Genomic DNA, 23139 nt, shown 5'->3' with positions numbered 1-23139 from the left:
TTTATGTATAGTATATAATATATATATGGTGAAATTTCATATTTTATATACCGTATATAATATATATTTGGTGTACTTTCATATTTTATGTACAGTATATAGTATATATTTGGTGACAGTTGATATTTTATGTACAGTATATAATATATATTTTTTGAAATTTTATATTTTATGTACAGTATATAATATATATTTGGTGTACTTTCATATTTTGTGTACAGTATATAGTATATATTTGGTGACTTTTGACATTTTATATACAGTATATAATATATATTTGTTGAAATTTGATATCTTATGTACAGTGTATAATATATATTTTTTGAAATTTTATATTTTATGTACAGTATATAATATATATTTTGTGTACTTTCATATTTTATGTACAGTATATAGTATATATTTGGTGACATTTGATATTTTATGTACAGTGTATAATATATATTTGGTGAAATTTTATATTTTATGTACAGTATATAATATATATTTGGTGTACTTTCATATTTTATGTACAGTATATAGTGTATATTTGGTGACATTAGATATTTTATATACAATAAATAAGATATGTTTCTTGAAATTTGATATTTTATGTACAGTATATACTATATATTTGGTGAAATTTGACATTATAGGTACAGTATATAATATATGTTTGGTGAAATTTGATATTTTATATACAGTATATAATATCTATTTGGTGAAATTTGATATTTTATGTACAGTATATAATATATATTTTTTGAAATTTTATATTTTATGTACAGTATATAATATATATTTGGTGGACTTTCATATTTTATGTACAGTATATAGTATATATTTGGTGACCTTTGATATTTTATGTACAGTGAATAATATATATTTGGTGAAATTTTATATTTTATGTACAGTATATAATATATATTTGGTGTACTTTCATATTTTATGTACAGTATATAGTATATATTTGGTGACATTTGATATTTTAAATACAATATATAATATATATTTGTTGAAATTTGAAATTTTATGTACAGTATATAATTTATATTTGGTGAAATTTGATATTTTATGTACAGTATATAATGTATATTTGGTGTACTTTCATATTTAATGTACAGTATATAGTATATATTTGGTGACATTTCATATTTTATATACAATAAATAAGATATCTTTCTTGAAATTTGATATTTTATGTACAGTATATACTATATATTTGGTGAAATTTTATATTTTATGTACAGTATATAAGATATATTTGGTGTACTTTTATTTTATGTACAATATATAGTATATATTTGGTGACATTTGATATTTTATATACAATATATAATATATATTTGTTGAAATTTAAAATTTTATGTACAGTATATAATTTATATTTGGTGAAATTTGATATTTTATGTACAGTATATATTGTATATTTGGTGTACTTTCATATTTAATGTACAGTATATAGTATATATTTGGTGACATTTCATATTTTATATACAGTATATAATATATATTTTTTGAAATTTTATATTTTATGTACAGTATATAATATATATTTGGTGTACTTTCATATTTTATGTACAGTATATAGTACATATTTGATGACATTTGATATTTTATGTACAGTGTATAATATATATTTGGTGAAATTTTATATTTTATGTACAGTATATGATATATATTTGGTGTACTTTCATATTTTATGTACAGTATATAGTATATATTTGGTGACATTTGAGATTTTATGTACAGTTTATAATATATATTTGGTGAAATTTTATATTTTATGTACACTATATAATATAAATTTGGTGTACTTTCATATTTAATGTACAGTATATAGTGTATATTTGGCGACATTTGATATTTGATATACAGTACATAATATATATTTGTTGAAATTTGATATTTTTTGTACAGTATATAATATATATTTTTTGAAATTTTATATTTTATGTACAGTATATAATATATATTTGGTGTACTTTCATATTTTATGTACAGTACATAGTATATATTTGGTGACATTTGATATTTTATGTACAGTGTATAATATATATTTGGTGAAATTTTATATTTTCTGTACAGTATATAATATATATTTGGTGTACTTTCATATTTTATGTACAGTATATAGTATATATTTGGTGACATTTGATATTTTATGTACAGTGTATAATATATATTTGGTGAAATTTTATATTTTATGTACAGTATATAATATATATTTGGTGTACTTTCATATTTAATGTACAGTATATAGTATATATTTGGTGACATTTGATATTTTATACACAGTATATAATATATATTTGTTGAAATTTGATATTTTATGTACAGTATATAATATATATTTGGTGAAATTTTATATTTTATGTACAGTATATTATATATATTTGGTGTACTTTCATATTTTATGTACAGTATAGAGTATATATTTGGTGACATTTGATATTTTATGTACAGTATATAATATATATTTGTTGAAATTTGATATTTTATGTATAGTATATAATATATATTTGTTGAAATTTGATATTTTATGTACAGTATATAATATATATTTGTTGAAATTTGATATTTTATGTACAGTATATAATATATATTTGGTGAAATTTTATATTTTATGTACAGTATATAATATATATTTGGTGTACTTTCATATTTTATGTACAGTATATAGCATATATTTGGTGACATTTGATATTTTATGTACAGTATATAATACATATTTGTTGAAATTTGATATTTTATGTATAGTATATAATATATTTTTGGTGAAATTTTATATTTTATGTACAGTATATAATATATATTTGGTGTACTTTCATATTTTATGTACAGTATATAATATATATTTGGTGAAATTTGATATTTTCTATACAGTATATAATATATATTTGTTGAAATTTGATATTTTATGTACAGTATATAATATATATTTTTTGAAATTTCATATTTTATGTACAGTATATAATATATATTTGGTGTACTTTCATATTTTATGTACAGTATATAGTATATATTTGGTGACATTTGATATTTTATGTACAGTGTATAATATATATTTGGTGAAATTTTATATTTTATGTACACTACATAATATATATTTGGTGTACTTTCATATTTAATGTACAGTACATAGTATATATTTGGTGACATTTGATATTTTATATACAGCATATTATATATATTTGTTGAAATTTGATATTTTATGTACAGTATATAATATACATTTGGTGTACTTTCATATTTTATGTGCTGTATATAGTATATATTTGGTGTCATTTGATATTTTATGTACAGTATATAATATATATTTGTTGAAATTTGATATTTTATGTATAGTATATAATATATATTTGGTGAAATTTTATATTTTATGTACAGTATATAATATATATTTGGTGTACTTTCATATTTTATGTACAGTATATAATATATATTTGGTGAAGTTTGATATTTTGTATACAGTGTATAATATATATTTGTTGAAATTTGATATTTTATGTAAAGTATATAATATATAATTGGTGAAATTTTATATTTTATGTACAGTACATAATATATATTTGGTGTACTTTCTTATTTTATGTACAGTATATAATGTATATTTGCTGAAATTTGATATTTTGTATACAGTATATAATATATATTTGTTGAAATTTGATATTTTATGTACAGTATATAATATATAATTTTTGAAATTTTATATTTTATGTACAGTATATAATATATATTTGGTGTACTTTCATATTATGTGTACAGTATATAGTATATATTTGGTGACTTTTGACATTTTATATACAGTATACAATATATATTTGTTCAAATTTGATATCTTATGTACAGTATATAATATATATTTTTTGAAATTTTACATTTTATGTACAGTATATAATATATATTTGGTGTACTTTCATATTTTATGTACAGTATATAGTATATATTTGGTGACATTTGATATTTTATGTACAGTGTATAATATATATTTGGTGAAATTTTATATTTTATGTACAGTATATAATATATATTTGGTGTACTTTCATATTTTATGTACAGTATATAGTGTATATTTGGTGACATTTGATATTTTATATACAATAAATAAGATATGTTTCTTGAAATTTGATATTTTATGTAGAGTATATACTATATATTTGGTGAAATTTGACATTATAGGTACAGTATAAAATATATGTTTGGTGAAATTTGATATTTTATATACAGTATATAATATATATTTGGTGAAATTTGATATTTTATGTACAGTATATAATATATATTTTTTGAAATTTTATATTTTATGTACAGTATATAATATATATTTGGTGGACTTTCATATTTTATGTACAGTATATAGTATATATTTGGTGACCTTTGATATTTTATGTACAGTGTATAATATATATTTTGTGAAATTTTATATTTTATGTACAGTATATAGTATATATTTGGTGAAATTTTATATTTTACCTACAGTATATAAGATATATTTGGTGTACTTTCATATTTTATGTACAGTATATAGTATATATTTGGTGACATTTGATATTTTATGTACAATAAATAAGATAAGTTTCTTGAAATTTGATATTTTATGTACAGTATATACTATATATTCGGTGAAATTTTATATTTTATGTACAGTATATAAGATATATTTGGTGTACTTTCATATTTTTTGTACAGTATATAGTATATATTTGGTGACATTTGATATTTTATATTCAATAAATAAGATATGTTTCTTGAAATTTGATATTTTATGTACAGTATATACTATATATATGGTGAAATTTTATATTTTATGTGCAGTATATAATATATATTTTTTGAAATTTTATATTTCATGTACAGTATATAATATATATTTGGTGGACTTTCATATTTTGTGTACAGTATATAGTATATATTTGGTGACTTTTGACATTTTATATACAGTATATAATATATATTGGTTGAAATTTGATATCTTATGTACAGTATATATTATATATTTTTTGAAATTTTATGTTTTATGTACAGTATATAATATATATTTGGTGTACTTTCATATTTTATGTACAGTATATAGTATATATTTGGTGACTTTTGATATTTTATGTACAGTGTATAATATATATTTGGTGAAATTTTATATTTTATGTACAGTATATAATACATATTTGGTGTACTTTCATATTTTATGTACAGTATATAGTATATATTTGGTGACATTTGATATTTTATGTACAGTATATAATATATATTTGTTGAAATTTGATATTTTATGTATAGTATATAATATATATTTGGTGAAATTATATATTATATATACCGTATATAATATATATTTGGTGTACTTTCATATTTTATGTACAGTATATAGTATATATTTGGTGACATTTGATATTTTATATACAGTATATAATATATATTTGTTAAAATTTGACATTTTATGTACTATATATAACATATATTTTTTGAAATTTTATATTTTATGTACAGTATATAATATATATTTGGTCTACTTTCATATTTTATGTACATTATATAATATATATTTGGTGACATTTGATATTTTATGTACAGTATATAATATATATTTTTTGAAATTTTATATTTTATGTACAGTATATAATATATATTTGGTGTACTTTCATATTTTATGTACAGTATATAGTATATATTTGGTGACATTTGACATTTTATGTACAATAAATACGATATGTTTCTTGAAATTTGATATTTTATGTACAGTATATACTATATATTTGGTGAAATTTTACATTATATGTACAGTATATAATATATGTTTGGTGAAATTTGATATTTTATATACAGTATATAATATATATTTGGTGAAATTTGATATTTTATGTACAGTATATAATATATATTTTTTGAAATTTTATATTTTATGTACAGTATATAATATATATTTGGTGGACTTTCATATTTTATGTACAGTATATAGTATATATTTGGTGACATTTGATATTTTATATACAATATATAATATATATTTGTTGAAATTTGATATTTTATGTACAGTATATAATATATATTTGGTGAAATTTTATATTTTATGTACAGTATAGAAGATATATTTGGTGTACTTTCTTATTTTATGTACAGTATATAGTATATATTTGGTGACATTTGATATTTTATATACAATAAATAAGATATGTTTCTTGAAATTTGATATTTTATGTACAGTATATACTATATATTTGGTGAAATTTTATATTTTATGTACAGTATATAAGATATATTTGGTGTACTTTCATATTTTATGTACAGTATATAGTATATATTTGGTGACATTTGATATTTTATGTACAGTATATAATATATATTTGTTGAAATTTGATATTTTATGTATAGTATATAATATATATTTGGTGAAATTTCATATTTTATATACCGTATATAATATATATTTGGTGTACTTTCACATTTTATGTACAGTATATAGTATATATTTGGTGACATTTGATATTTTATGTACAGTGTATAATATATATTTGGTGAAATTTTATATTTTATGTACTGTATATAATATATATTTGGTGTACTTTCATATTTTATGTACAGTATATAATGTATATTTGGTGACATTTGATATTTTATATACAATAAATAAGATATGTTTCTTGAAATTTGATATTTTATGTACAGTATATACTATATATTTGGTGAAATTTGACATTATAGGTACAGTATATAATATATGTTTGTTGAAATTTGGTATTTTATATACAGTATATAATATACATTTGGTGAAATTTGATATTTTATGTACAGTATATAATATATATTTTTTGAAATTTTATATTTTATGTACAGTATATAATATATATTTGGTGGACTTTCATATTTTATGTACAGTATATAGTATATATTTGGTGACCTTTGATATTTTATGTACAGTGAATAATATATATTTGGTGAAATTTTATATTTTATGTACAGTATATAATATATATTTGGTGTACTTTCATATTTTATGTACAGTATATAGTATATATTTGGTGACATTTGATATTTTATATACAATATATAATATATATTTGTTGAAATTTGATATTTTATGTACAGTATATAATATATATTTGGTGAAATTTTATATTTTATGTACAGTATATAATATATATTTGGTGTACTTTCATATTTTATATACAGTATATAGTATATATTTGGTGACATTTGATATTTTATGTACAGTAGATAATATATATGGTGAAATTTTATATTTTATGTACAGTATATAAGATATATTTGGTGTACTTTCATATTTTATGTACAGTATATAGTATATATTTGGTGACATTTGATATTTTATGTACATTATATAATATATATTTGGTGAAATTTTATATTTTATGTACAGTATATAATATATATTTGGTGTACTTTCATATTTTGTGTACAGTATATAGTATATATTTGGTGACTTTTGACATTTTATATACAGTATATAATATATATTGGTTGAAATTTGATATCTTATGTACAGTATATATTACATATTTTTTGAAATTTTATGTTTTATGTACAGTATATAATATATATTTGGTGTACTTTCATATTTTATGTACAGTATATAGTATATATTTGGTGACATTTGATATTTTATGTACAGTGTATAATATATATTTGGTGAAATTTTATATTTTATGTACAGTATATAATATATATTTCGTGTACTTTCATATTTTATGTACAGTATATAGTGTATATTTGGTGACATTTGATATTTTATATACAATAAATACGATATGTTTCTTGAAATTTGATATTTTATGTACAGTATATACTATATATTTGGTGAAATTTGACATTATAGGTACAGTATATAATATATGTTTGGTGAAATTTGATATTTTATATACAGTATATAATATATATTTGGTGAAATTTGATATTTTAAGTACAGTATATAATATATATTTTCTGAAATTTTATATTTTATGTACAGTATATAATATATATTTGGTGTACTTTCATATTTTATGTACAGTATATAGTATATATTTGGTGACATTTGATATTTTATATACAATAAATAAGATATTATTCTTGAAATTCGATATTTTATGTACAGTATATACTATATGTTTGTTGAAATTTGATATTATAGGTACAGTATATAATATATATTAGGTGAAATTTGATATTTTATATACAGTATATACTATATATTTGGTGAAATTTGATATTTTATGTACAGTATATAATATACATTTGTTGAAATTTGATATTTTATGTACAGTATATAATATATATTTGGTGTACTTTCATATTTTATTTACAGTATATATTATATATTTGGTGACATTTGATATTTTATGTACCGTGTATAATATATATTTGGTGAAATTTCATATTTTATGTACAGTATATAATATATATTTGGTGTACTGTCATATTTTATGTACAGTATATAGTGTATATTTGGTGACATTTGATATTTTATATACAATAAATAAGATATGTTTCTTGAAATTTGATATTTTATGTACAGTATATACTATATATTTGGTGAAATTTGACACTATAGGTACAGTATATAATATATGTTTGGTGAAATTTGATATTTTATATACAGTATATAATATATATTTGGTGAAATTTGATATTTTATGTACAGAATATAATATATATTTTTTGAAATTTTATATTTTATGTACTGTATATAATATATATTTGGTGGACTTTCATATTTTATGTACAGTATATAGTGTATATTTGGTGACATTTGATATTTTATGTACAGTGTATAATATATATTTGGTGAAATTTCATATTTCATGTAGAGTATATAATATATATTTGGTGTACTTTAATATTTAATATACAGTATATAGTATATATTTGGTGAAATTTGGTATTTTATATACAATATATAATATATATTTGTTGAAATTTGATATTTTATGTACAGTATATAGTATATATTTGGTGAAATTTTATATTTTATGTACAGTATAGAAGATATATTTGGTGTACTTTCATATTTTATGTACAGTATATAGAATATATTTGGTGACATTTGATATTTTATATACAGTATATAATATATATTTGTTAAAATTTGATATTTTATGTACAGTATTATATATATTTTTTGAAATTTTATATTTTATGTACAGTATATAATATATATTTGGTGTACTTTCATATTTTATTTACAGTATATAGTATATATATGGTGACATTTGATATTTTATGTACAGTGTATAATATATATTTGTGAAATTTTATATTTTATGTACAGTATATAATATATATTTGGTGTACTTTCATATTTTATGTACAGTATATAGTATATATTTGGTGACATTTGATATTTTATGTACAGTGTATAATATATATTTGGTGAAATTTTATATTTTATGTACGGTATATAATATATATTTGGTGTACTTTCATATTTTAATGTACAGTATATAGTATATATTTGGTGACATTTGATATTTTATATACAGTAAATAAGATATGTTTCTTGAAATTTGATATTTTATGTACAGTATATACTATATATTTGGTGAAATTATATATTTTGTGTACAGTATATAAGATATATTTGGTGTACTTTCATATTTTATGTACAGTATATAGTATATACTTGGTGACATTTGATGTTTTATGTACAGTATATAATATATATTTGTTGAAATTTGATATTTTATGTATAGTATATAATATATATTTGGTGAAATTTTATATTTCATATACTGTATATAATATATATTTGGTGTACTTTCATATTTTATGTACAGTTTATAGTATATATTTGGTGACATTTGATATTTTATGTACAGTATATAATATATATTTTTTGAAATTTTATATTTTATGTACATTATATAATATATATTTGGTGTACTTTCATAGTTTGTGTACAGTATATAGTATATATTTGGTGACATTTGACATTTTATATACAGTATATAATATATATTTGTTGAAATTTGATATTTTATGTACAGTATATAATATATATTTTTTGAAATTTTATATTTTATGTACAGTATATAATATATATTTGGTGTACTTTCATATTTTATGTACAGTATATAGTATATATTTGGTGACATTTGATATTTTATGTACAGTGTATAATATATATTTGGTGAAATTTTATATTTTATGTACAGTATATAATATATATTTGGTGTACTTTCATATTTTATGTACAGTATATAGTGTATATTTGGTGACATTTGATATTTTATATACAATAAATAAGATATGTTTCTTGAAATTTGATATTTTATGTGCAGTATATACTATATATTTGGTGAAATTTGACATTATAGATACAGTATATAATATATGTTTGGTGAAATTTGATATTTTATATACAGTATATAATATATATTTGGTGAAATTTGATATTTTATGTACAGTATATAATAGATATTTTTTGAAATTTTATATTTTTTGCACAGTATATAATATATATTTGGTGGACTTTCATATTTTATGTACAGTATATAGTATATATTTGGTGACATTTGATATTTTATGTACAGTATATAATATATATTTTTGAAATTTTATATTTTATGTACAGTATATAATATATATTTGGTGTACTTTCATATTTTGTGTACAGTATATAGTATACATTTGGTGACATTTGTCATTTTATATACAGTATATAATATATATTTGGTGAAATTTGATATTTTATGTACAGTATATAATATATATTTGGTGAAATTTTATATTTTATGTACAGTATATAAGATATATTTCGTGTTCTTTCATATTTTATGTACAGTAAATAGTATATATTTGGTGACATTTGATATTTTATATACAGTATATAATATATATTTGTTAAAATTTGATATTTTATGTACAGTATATAATATATATTTTTTGAAATTTTATATTTTATGTACAGTATATAATACATATTTGGTGTACTTTCATATTTTATGTACAGTATATAGTATATATTTGGTGACATTTGATATTTTATATACAATAAATAAGATATTATTCTTGAAATTTGATATTTTATGTACAGTATATACTATATGTTTGGTGAAATTTGATGTTATAGGTACAGTATATAATATATATTAGGTGAAATTTGATATTTTATATACAGTATATAATATATATTTGGTGAAATTTGATATTTTATGTACAGTATATAATATACATTTGTTGAAATTTGATATTTTATGTACAGTATATAATATATATTTGGTGTACTTTCATATTTTATTTACAGTATATAGTATATATTTGGTGACATTTGATATTTTATGTACTGTGTATAATATATATTTGGTGAAATTTTATATTTTATGTACAGTATATTATATATATTTGGTGTACTGTCATATTTTATGTACAGTATATAGTGTATATTTGGTGACATTTGATATTGTATATAAAATAAATAAGATATGTTTCTTGAAATTTGATATTTTATGTACAGTATATACTATATATTTGGTGAAATTTGACACTATAGGTACAGTATATAATATATGTTTGGTGAAATTTGATATTTTATATACAGTATATAATATATATTTGGTGAAATTTGATATTTTATGTACAGAATATAATATATATTTTTTGAAATTTTATATTTTATGTACTGTATATAATATATATTTGGTGGACTTTCATATTTTATGTACAGTATATAGTATATATTTGGTGACATTTGATATTTTATGTACAGTGTATAATATATATTTAGTGAAATTTCATATTTTATGTACAGTATATAATATATATTTGGTGTACTTTAATATTTAATATACAGTATATAGTATATATTTGGTGAAATTTGATATTTTATATACAATATATAATATATATTTGTTGAAATTTGATATTTTATGTACAGTATATAGTATATATTTGGTGAAATTTTATATTTTATGTACAGTATATAAGATATATTTGGTGTACTTTCATATTTTATGTACAGTATATAGTATATATTTGGTGACATTTGATATTTTATATACAGTATATAATATATATTTGTTAAAATTTGATATTTTATGTACAGTATATTATATATATTTTTTGAAATTTTATATTTTATGTACAGTATATAATATATATTTGGTGTACTTTCATATTTTATTTACAGTATATAGTATATATTTGGTGAAATTTGATATTTTATGTACAGTGTATAATATATATTTGTGAAATTTTATATTTTATGTACAGTATATAATATATATTTGGTGTACTTTCATATTTTATGTACAGTATATAGTATATATTTGGTGACATTTGATATTTTATGTACAGTGTATAATATATATTTGGTGAAATTTTATATTTTATGTACAGTATATAATATATATTTGGTGTACTTTCATATTTTATGTACAGTATATAGTATATATTTGGTGACATTTGATATTTTATATACAGTAAATAAGATATGTTTCTTGAAATTTGATATTTTATGTACAGTATATACTATATATTTGGTGAAATTATATATTTTGTGTACAGTATATAAGATATATTTGGTGTACTTTCATATTTTATGTACAGTATATAGTATATATTTGGTGACATTTGATGTTTTATGTACAGTATATAATATATATTTGTTGAAATTTGATATTTTATGTATAGTATATAATATATATTTGGTGAAATTTTATATTTCATATACCGTATATAATATATATTTGGTGTACTTTTATATTTTATGTACAGTTTATAGTATATATTTGGTGACATTTGATATTTTATGTACAGTATATAATATATATTTTTTGAAATTTTATATTTTATGTACATTATATAATATATATTTGGTGTACTTTCATATTTTGTGTACAGTATATAGTATATATTTGGTGACATTTGACATTTTATATACAGTATATAATATATATTTGTTGAAATTTGATATTTTATGTACAGTATATAATATATATTTTTTGAAATTTTATATTTTATGTACAGTATATAATATATATTTGGTGTACTTTCATATTTTATGTACAGTATATAGTATATATTTGGTGACATTTGATATTTTATGTACAGTGTATAATATATATTTGGCGAAATTTTATATTTTATGTACAGTATATAATATATATTTGGTGTACTTTCATATTTTATGTACAGTATATAGTGTATATTTGGTGACATTTGATATTTTATATACAATAAATAAGATATGTTTCTTGAAATTTGACATTTTATGTGCAGTATATACTATATATTTGGTGAAATTTGACATTATAGATACAGTATATAATATATGTTTGGTGAAATTTGATATTTTATATACAATATATAATATATATTTGGTGAAAGTTGATATTTTATGTACAGTATATAATAGATATTTTTTGAAATTTTATATTTTTTGCACAGTATATAATATATATTTGGTGGACTTTCATATTTTATGTACAGTATATAGTATATATTTGGTGACATTTGATATTTTATGTACAGTATATAATATATATTTTTGAAATTTTATATTTTATGTACAGTATATAATATATATTTGGTGTACTTTCATATTTTGTGTACAGTATATAGTATATATTTGGTGACATTTGACATTTTATATACAGTATATAATATATATTTGGTGAAATTTTATATTTTATGTACAGTATATAATATATATTTGGTGAAATTTTATATTTTATGTACAGTATATAAGATATATTTGGTGTTCTTTCATATTTTATGTACAGTAAATAGTATATATTTGGTGACATTTGATATTTTATATACAGTATATAATATATATTTGTTAAAATTTGATATTTTATGTACAGTATATAATATATATTTTTTGAAATTTTATATTTTATGTACAGTATATAATATATGTTTGGTGTAGTTTCATATTTTATGTACAGTATATAGTATATATTTGGTGACATTTGATATTTTATGTACAGTATATAATATATATTTGGTGAAATTTTATATTTTATGTACAGTATATAAGATATATTTGGTGTACTTTCATATTTTATGCATAGTATATAGTATATATTTGGTGACATTTGACATTTTATATACAATATATAATATATATTTGTTGAAATTTGATATTTTATGTACAGTATATAATATATATTTGGTGAAATTTTATATTTTATGTACAGTATATAAGATATATTTGGTGTACTTTCATATTTTATATACAGTATATAGTATATATTTTGTGACATTTGATATTTTATGTACAGTATATAATATATATGGTGAAATTTTATATTTTATGTACAGTATATAAGATATATTTGGTGTACTTTCATATTTTATGTACAGTATATAGTATATATTTGGTGACATTTGATATTTTATGTACAGTATATAATATATATTTGGTGAAATTTTATATTTTATGTACAGTATATAATATATATTTGGTGTACTTTCATATTTTGTGTACAGTATATAGTATATATTTGGTGACTTTTGACATTTTATATACAGTATATAATATATATTGGTTGAAATTTGATATCTTATGTACAGTATATATTATATATTTTTTGAAATTTTATGTTTTATGTACAGTATATAATATATATTTGGTGTACTTTCATATTTTATGTACAGTATATAGTATATATTTGGTGACATTTGATATTTTATGTACAGTGTATAATATATATTTGGTGAAATTTTATATTTTATGTACAGTATATAATATATATTTGGTGTACTTTCATATTTTATGTACAGTATATAGTGTATATTTGGTGACATTTGATATTTTATATACAATAAATACGATATGTTTCTTGAAATTTGATATTTTATGTACAGTATATACTATATATTTGGTGAAATTTGACATTATAGGTACAGTATATAATATATGTTTGGTGAAATTTGATATTTTATATACAGTATATAATATATATTTGGTGAAATTTGATATTTTATGTACAGTATATAATATATATTTGTTGAAATTTTATATTTTATGTACAGTATATAATATATATTTGGTGTACTTTCATATTTTATGTACAGTATATAGTATATATTTGGTGACATTTGATATTTTATATACAATAAATAAGATATTATTCTTGAAATTTGATATTTTATGTACAGTATATACTATATGTTTGGTGAAATTTGATATTATAGGTACAGTATATAATATATATTAGGTGAAATTTGATATTTTATATACAGTATATACTATATATTTGGTGAAATTTGATATTTTATGTACAGTATATAATATACATTTGTTGAAATTTGATATTTTATGTACAGTATATAATATATATTTGGTGTACTTTCATATTTTATTTACAGTATATATTATATATTTGGTGACATTTGATATTTTATGTACAGTGTATAATATATATTTGGTGAAATTTCATATTTTATGTACAGTATATAATATATATTTGGTGTACTGTCATATTTTATGTACAGTATATAGTGTATATTTGGTGACATTTGATATTTTATATACAATAAATAAGATATGTTTCTTGAAATTTGATATTTTATGTACAGTATATACTATATATTTGGTGAAATTTGACACTATAGGTACAGTATATAATATATGTTTGGTGAAATTTGATATTTTATATACAGTATATAATATATATTTGGTGAAATTTGATATTTTATGTACAGAATATAATATATATTTTTTGAAATTTTATATTTTATGTACTGTATATAATATATATTTGTTGGACTTTCATATTTTATGTACAGTATATAGTGTATATTTGGTGACATTTGATATTTTATGTACAGTGTATAATATATATTTGGTGAAATTTCATATTTCATGTAGAGTATATAATATATATTTGGTGTACTTTAATATTTAATATACAGTATATAGTATATATTTGGTGAAATTTGATATTTTATATACAATATATAATATATATTTGTTGAAATTTGATATTTTATGTACAGTATATAGTATATATTTGGTGAAATTTTATATTTTATGTACAGTATAGAAGATATATTTGGTGTACTTTCATATTTTATGTACAGTATATAGTATATATTTGGTGACATTTGATATTTTATATACAGTATATAATATATATTTGTTAAAATTTGATATTTTATGTACAGTATTATATATATTTTTTGAAATTTTATATTTTATGTACAGTATATAATATATATTTGGTGTACTTTCATATTTTATTTACAGTATATAGTATATATTTGGTGACATTTGATATTTTATGTACAGTGTATAATATATATTTGTGAAATTTTATATTTTATGTACAGTATATAATATATATTTGGTGTACTTTCATATTTTATGTACAGTATATAGTATATATTTGGTGACATTTGATATTTTATGTACAGTGTATAATATATATTTGGTGAAATTTTATATTTTATTTACGGTATATAATATATATTTGGTGTACTTTCATATTTTAATGTACAGTATATAGTATATATTTGGTGACATTTGATATTTTATATACAGTAAATAAGATATGTTTCTTGAAATTTGATATTTTATGTACAGTATATACTATATATTTGGTGAAATTATATATTTTGTGTACAGTATATAAGATATATTTGGTGTACTTTCATATTTTATGTACAGTATATAGTATATACTTGGTGACATTTGATGTTTTATGTACAGTATATAATATATATTTGTTGAAATTTGATATTTTATGTATAGTATATAATATATATTTGGTGAAATTTTATATTTCATATACCGTATATAATATATATTTGGTGTACTTTCATATTTTATGTACAGTTTATAGTATATATTTGGTGACATTTGATATTTTATGTACAGAATATAATATATATTTTTTGAAATTTTATATTTTATGTACAGTATATAATATATATTTGGTGTACTTTCATATTTTATGTACAGTATATAGTATATATTTGGTGACATTTGATATTTTATGTACAGTGTATAATATATATTTGGTGAAATTTTATATTTTATGTACAGTATATAATATATATTTGGTGTACTTTCATATTTTATGTACAGTATATAGTGTATATTTGGTGACATTTGATATTTTATATACAATAAATAAGATATGTTTCTTCAAATTTGATATTTTATGTGCAGTATATACTATATATTTGGTGAAATTTGACATTATAGATACAGTATATAATATATGTTTGGTGAAATTTGATATTTTATATACAGTATATAATATATATTTGGTGAAATTTGATATTTTATGTACAGTATATAATAGATATTTTTTGAAATTTTATATTTTTTGCACAGTATATAATATATATTTGGTGGACTTTCATATTTTATGTACAGTATATAGTATATATTTGGTGACATTTGATATTTTATGTACAGTATATAATATATATTTTTGAAATTTTATATTTTATATACAGTATATAATATATATTTGGTGTACTTTCATATTTTGTGTACAGTATGTAGTATACATTTGGTGACATTTGACATTTTATATACAGTATATAATATATATTTGGTGAAATTTGATATTTTATGTACAGTATATAATATATATTTGGTGAAATTTTATATTTTATGTACAGTATATAAGATATATTTCGTGTTCTTTCATATTTTATGTACAGTAAATAGTATATATTTGGTGACATTTGATATTTTATATACAGTATATAATATATATTTGTTAAAATTTGATATTTTATGTACAGTATATAATATATATTTTTTGAAATTTTATATTTTATGTACAGTATATAATATATATTTGGTGTACTTTCATATTTTATGTACAGTATATAGTATATATTTGGTGACATTTGATATTTTATATACAATAAATAAGATATTATTCTTGAAATTTGATATTTTATGTACAGTATATACTATATGTTTGGTGAAATTTGATATTATAGGTACAGTATATAATATATAATAGGTGAAATTTGATATTTTATATACAGTATATAATATATATTTGGTGAAATTTGATATTTTACTTACAGTATATAATATACATTTGTTGAAATTTGATATTTTATGTACAGTATATAATATATATTTGGTGTACTTTCATATTTTATTTACAGTATATAGTATATATTTGGTGACATTTGATATTTTATGTACTGTGTATAATATATATTTGGTGAAATTTTATATTTTATGTACAGTATATAATATATATTTGGTGTACTGTCATATTTTATGTACTGTATATAGTGTATATTTGGTGACATTTGATATTGTATATACAATAAATAAGATATGTTTCTTGAAATTTGATATTTTATGTACAGTATATACTATATATTTGGTGAAATTTGACACTATAGGTACAGTATATAATATATGTTTGGTGAAATTTGATATTTTATATACAGTATATAATATATATTTGGTGAAATTTGATATTTTATGTACAGAATATAATATATATTTTTTGAAATTTTATATTTTATGTACTGTATATAATATATATTTGGTGGACTTTCATATTTTATGTACAGTATATAGTATATATTTGGTGACATTTGATATTTTATGTACAGTGTATAATATATATTTAGTGAAATTTCATATTTTATGTACAGTATATAATATATATTTGGTGTACTTTAATATTTAATATACAGTATATAGTATATATTTGGTGAAATTTGATATTTTATATACAATATATAATATATATTTGTTGAAATTTGATATTTTATGTACAGTATATAGTATATATTTGGTGAAATTTTATATTTTATGTACAGTATATAAGATATATTTGGTGTACTTTCATATTTTATGTACAGTATATAGTATATATTTGGTGACATTTGATATTTTATATACAGTATATAATATATATTTGTTAAAATTTGATATTTTATGTACAGTATATTATATATATTTTTTGAAATTTTATATTTTATGTACAGTATATAATATATATTTGGTGTACTTTCATATTTTATTTACAGTATATAGTATATATTTGGTGAAATTTGATATTTTATGTACAGTGTATAATATATATTAGTGAAATTTTATTTTTTATGTACAGTATATAATATATATTTGGTGTACTTTCATATTTTATGTACAGTATATAGTATATATTTGGTGACATTTGATATTTTATGTACAGTGTATAATATATATTTGGTGAAATTTTATATTTTATGTACAGTATATAATATATATTTGGTGTACTTTCTTATTTTATGTACAGTATATAGTATATATTTGGTGACATTTGATATTTTATATACAGTAAATAAGATATGTTTCTTGAAATTTGATATTTTATGTACAGTATATACTATATATTTGGTGAAATTATATATTTTGTGTACAGTATATAAGATATATTTGGTGTACTTTCATATTTTATGTACAGTATATAGTATATATTTGGTGACATTTGATGTTTTATGTACAGTATATAATATATATTTGTTGAAATTTGATATTTTATGTATAGTATATAATATATATTTGGTGAAATTTTATATTTCATATACCGTATATAATATTTATTTGGTGTACTTTTATATTTTATTTACAGTTTATAGTATATATTTGGTGACATTTGATATTTTATGTACAGTATATAATATATATTTTTTGAAATTTTATATTTTATGTACATTATATAATATATATTTGGTGTACTTTCATATTTTGTGTACAGTATATAGTATATATTTGGTGACATTTGACATTTTATATACAGTATATAATATATATTTGTTGAAATTTGATATTTTATGTACAGTATATAATATATATTTTTTGAAATTTTATATTTTATGTACAGTATATAATATATATTTGGTGTACTTTCATATTTTATGTACAGTATATAGTATATATTTGGTGACATTTGATATTTTATGTACAGTGTATAATATATATTTGGCGAAATTTTATATTTTATGTACAGTATATAATATATATTTGGTGTACTTTCATATTTTATGTACAGTATATAGTGTATATTTGGTGACATTTGATATTTTATATACAATAAATAAGATATGTTTCTTGAAATTTGACATTTTATGTGCAGTATATACTATATATTTGGTGAAATTTGACATTATAGATACAGTATATAATATATGTTTGGTGAAATTTGATATTTTATATACAATATATAATATATATTTGGGAAATTTGATATTTTATGTACAGTATATAATAGATATTTTTTGAAATTTTATATTTTTTGCACAGTATATAATATATATTTGGTGGACTTTCATATTTTATGTACAGTATATAGTATATATTTGGTGACATTTGATATTTTATGTATAGTATATAATATATATTTGGTGAAATTTTATATTTTATATACCGTATATAATATATATTTGGTGTACTTTCATATTTTATGTACAGTATATAGTATATATTTGGTGACAGTTGATATTTTATGTACAGTATATAATATATATTTTTTGAAATTTTATATTTTATGTACAGTATATAATATATATTTGGTGTACTTTCATATTTTGTGTACAGTATATAGTATATATTTGGTGACTTTTGACATTTTATATACAGTATATAATATATATTTGTTGAAATTTGATATTTTATGTACAGTATATAATATATATTTGTTGAAATTTGATATTTTATGTACAGTATATAATATATATTTGGTGAAATTTGATATTTTATGTACAGTATATAATATATATTTGGTGTACTTTCATATTTTATGTACAGTATATAGCATATATTTGGTGACATTTGATATTTTATGTACAGTATATAATACATATTTGTTGAAATTTGATATTTTATGTATAGTATATAATATATTTTTGGTGAAATTTTATATTTTATGTACAGTATATAATATATATTTGGTGTACTTTCATATTTTATGCACTGTATATAATATATATTTGGTGAAATTTTATATTTTCTATACAGTATATAATATATATTTGTTGAAATTTGATATTTTATGTACAGTATATAATATATATTTTTTGAAATTTTATATTTTATGTACAGTATATAATATATATTTGGTGTACTTTCATATTTTATGTACAGTATATAGTATATATTTGGTGACATTTGATATTTTATGTACAGTGAATAATATATATTTGGTGAAATTTTATATTTTATGTACAGTACATAATATATATTTGGTGTACTTTCATATTTAATGTACACTATATAGTATATATTTGGTGACATTTGATATTTTATATACAGTATATTATATATATTTGTTGAAATTTGATATTTTATGTACAGTATATAATATACATTTGGTGTACTTTCATATTTTATGTGCTGTATATAGTATATGTTTGGTGTCATTTGATATTTTATGTACAGTATATAATATACATTTGTTGAAATTTGATATTTTATGTACAGTGTAAAATATATATTTGGTGAAATTTTATATTTTATGTACAGTATATAATATATATTTGGTGGACTTTCATATTTTATGTACAGTATATAGTATATATTTGGTGACCTTTGATATTTTATGTACAGTGAATAATATATATTTCGTGAAATTTTATATTTTATGTACAGTATATAATATATATTTGGTGTAATTTCATATTTTATGTACAGTATATAGTATATATTTGGTGACATTTGATATTTTATATACAATATATAATATATATTTGTTGAAATTTGATATTTTATGTACAGTATATAATATATATTTGGTGAAATTTTATATTTTATGTACAGTATATAAGATATATTTGGTGTACTTTCATATTTTATGTACAGTATATAGTATATATTTGGTGACATTTGATATTTTATATACAATAAATAAGATATGTTTCTTGAAATTTGATATTTTATGTAAAGTATATACTATATATTTGGTGAAATTTTATATTTTATGTACAGTATATAAGATATATTTGGTGTACTTTCATATTTTATGTACAGTATATAGTATATATTTGGTGACATTTGATATTTTATGTACAGTATATAATATATATTTGTTGAAATTTTATATTTTATGTATAGTGTATAATATATATTTGGTGAAATTTCATATTTTATATACCGTATATAATATATATTTGGTGTACTTTCATATTTTATGTACAGTATATAGTATATATTTGGTGACATTTGATATTTTATGTACAGTATATAATATATATTTTTTGAAATTTTATATTTTATGTACAGTATATAATATATATTTGGTGTACTTTCATATTTTGTGTACAGTATATAGTATATATTTGGTGACTTTTGACATTTTATATACAGTATATAAGATATATTTGTTGAAATTTGATATCTTATGTACAGTATATAAAATATATTTTTTGAAATTTTATATTTTATGTACAGTATATAATATATATTTGGTGTACTTTCATATTTTATGTACAGTATATAGTATATATTTGGTGACATTTGATATTTTATGTACAGTTAATAATATATATTTGGTGAAATTTTATATTTTATGTACAGTATATAATATATTTGGTGTACTTTCATATTTTATGTACAGTATATAGTGTATATTTGGTGACATTTGATATTTTATATACAATAAATAAGATATGTTTCTTGAAATGTGATATTTTATGTACAGTATATATTATATATTTGGTGAAATTTGACATTATAGGTACAGTATATAATATATGTTTGGTGAAATTTGATATTTTATATACAGTATATAAGATATATTTGGTGAAATTTTATATTTTATGTACAGTATATAATATATATTTTTTGAAATTTTATATTTTATGTACAGTATATAATATATATTTGGTGGACTTTCATATTTTATGTACAGTATATAGTATATATTTGGTGACCTTTGATATTTTATGTACAGTGAATAATATATATTTGGTGAAATTTTATATTTTATGTACAGTATATAATATATATTTGGTGTACTTTCATATTTTATGTACAGTATATAGTATATATTTGGTGACATTTGATATTTTATCTACAATATATAATATATATTTGTTGAAATTTGATATTTTATGTAGAGTATATATTATATATTTGGTGAAATTTTATATTTTATGTACAGTATATAAAATATATTTGGTGTACTTTCATATTTTATGTACAGTATATAGTATATATTTGGTGACATTTGATATTTTATGTACAGTGTA

Source organism: Gorilla gorilla, chromosome 3 (genome assembly GCF_029281585.2).
Source record: "Gorilla gorilla gorilla isolate KB3781 chromosome 3, NHGRI_mGorGor1-v2.1_pri, whole genome shotgun sequence".
NCBI classification, from domain to species: Eukaryota; Metazoa; Chordata; class Mammalia; order Primates; family Hominidae; genus Gorilla; species Gorilla gorilla.
Note: the sequence above shows the minus strand (reverse complement) of the source record.